The following is a 2,448-nucleotide window of genomic DNA, read 5'->3' as shown; positions in this document are numbered from 1 at the left end:
TAAATAAAACTGAAACCCATATTGAAATATATAGCAAACAATGCGCAGCAGCACAAATATTATTTACAACCCTCAAACACTGTGTGTGAAAGTCTGAAAAGTGTAAACTTCTTCCCCTTCAAAACAAAAAGCTGTGTGTCCTAGGTCGTGACCTTCCTCTCCTCCCGGCTGCAGCATATCGGTGTTGTTAATATTCAGACTGTAACATGTGAGGTAGAGTCTCTGACAGCTGAATGAAGCTCTGTGTGGCTGATCTGGATATGAAATATATTTCTGTCACTGGTGCAATGAATTCCTGTCCCTCCAGTTTTCCCTCTGCAACGTTTCAGACTGCAGTCATAAATTCACCACAGTAAACACAAAAACAGACTTTCATTTACAGTATGGACTTTTCCACACAGGCTCACACACACACACACACACACACACACACACACACACACACACACTCACTTTAAACAGCCAACTTCTTTCAAAGGGCTTCCCCAGCCTGCAAACACACATGTAAGTATGAAACACACAAAAACAACAACAAAACACACAACTCGAAGGTCATCCATCCATCCATCTATCGTCAACTGCTTAACCTGTGTACAGGGTCGCGGGGGGGCTGGAGCCAATCCCAGCTGACATTGGGCGAAAGGCGTGGTACACCCTGGACAGGTCGCCAGTCCATCGCAGGGCACTCGAAGTTCAAACAACTTTAAATTATCTCAGTCTGTGTAGAGTTTCAACCTGCCTATAGACACAGGTATAACGTTCACACACAGAAACAAGCTACGCATTTTCATAAAACCAACAAACACAAATCAAATATTCCAAACTGAAAATAGAAAGGGACAGGATGGTGGACATCATGCCATAAAATCTCTGTGATGATACTACAGGGGAGTGCTGGGACGAATGAAATGTGGAATGAAAGTAGCACAGAACTACATCATTATTTACAGAACACGGTACTTACTAGAACTGCGACACGTCAGGTGGATACATCACAATTTAGTTAGAGTTTTACAGAAGAAGTTGTGTTTATTGTTTCAGCTGTCATTGTCATAAATTGAGAGATTAGTTGGTACTTTAACACATCCTGAAGTTTTTCACTATAAAAGCGAGTCAAGTTTAACAGTCAGGAATCGTAATGCGGTCACACTGTGTGAGGTGGGAAGTGATTGGTTGACCTCGTCTTTTATTAGAAATTACACTTAACTGTAAATCACTCAATATGATTTGAAGCAAGCGTTTAAAGACAATCTACATTTAAGGGTGATCTACATAGGTCTGAAAAAAAAAATCCACATGCACATTAATTGCTAAATTATAATTAAATTTTATATTGTTTTTATTAAGATAAAGAACATAATATGTTTGCAGTTACATATTAAGAACAATGCCTGACATTTTAAATAAAAACAATAATAACGTAAACAATTTAAATGTATACCACTGTGTTTCTTACAGAAGTTGTTTCATATTGTTACAAAACAGCAGCTGGTATTGAAAAATGGTTTCTCTCTGTCACGTTATCTTTTAAAATTACTTTTATCTATGATTATCTATCTTTCAATCATCCCAGCTCTCTCCTACTGTAAGATGGTAGTTGTTGTCTTTCAAGTTATTCTTTAACCTTCGTTCATCTTTTACCATCGTCACAGGAACTCTCGAACCTTTACTGTCATTAACAAACAACTTGTTAATAACAGTAAAAGTTCAAGAGAACTGAAACAACCAGGGGTGCGTTTCCCGAACAACCACGCAAGGTAGCACTGAACTATGTTGGTACAATGCATCGTTTAACTAACCAATATACTGTATGAAGTACGTCTGTTTCCCAAAACTGTCGTGCCTTGTTGGTACCACCGTGGTTCCCCTTCGAGGGAACTCGAACTGCGTCGGTTACGACACTATGGGAACGCCTCTAGGCGAAGCAGGTCTGAACGTGAATGAAATCACTCCAATCCTATTGGCCTGTTGCTAGAACGGTAAGGTGTGACGGAATAACCGGAGGAGTATAAAGCACACCTGTACACACTCATCATTAGCTTTTTTTTATTCAGCAGGCGCTCTGTATGTTGTTTGAAGAAAGCTCCAGTCCTACAAGCAGTGTGTCTTACCTGAAGAAGAAGTCTACCAGCATGTCCGGCAACCAGATGTACAGAAGGTGTGTTTTTTCTTGCCCTCGGCACATCACGGATGGAGATTCTCATGAGATGTGTGTCTCATGTTTGGGGATGGAGCACGCACGGGCAGCTCTCGAGGGGGCTGCCTGCGCCCGTTGCGAAGCCCTTTCCGTGCGGGTACTGAGGTACAGCATGGCTCTCTTTCCGAGGATAGCCGGATGTGTTTTCCCCGTGGCGCGGGCCCTGCGGCCGCTGAGGCGGCCCGGCGGCTTCACTCATGGGTTCACAGCGTGATCTGTCGGAGGATTTTGGGACGGCTGAGGCTTTTTCC

Source organism: Micropterus dolomieu, linkage group LG07, assembly GCF_021292245.1.
Source record: "Micropterus dolomieu isolate WLL.071019.BEF.003 ecotype Adirondacks linkage group LG07, ASM2129224v1, whole genome shotgun sequence".
Classification (NCBI taxonomy): domain Eukaryota; kingdom Metazoa; phylum Chordata; class Actinopteri; order Centrarchiformes; family Centrarchidae; genus Micropterus; species Micropterus dolomieu.
The sequence above is the reverse complement of the archived record's forward strand: the minus strand, read 5'-3'. Positions refer to the sequence as shown.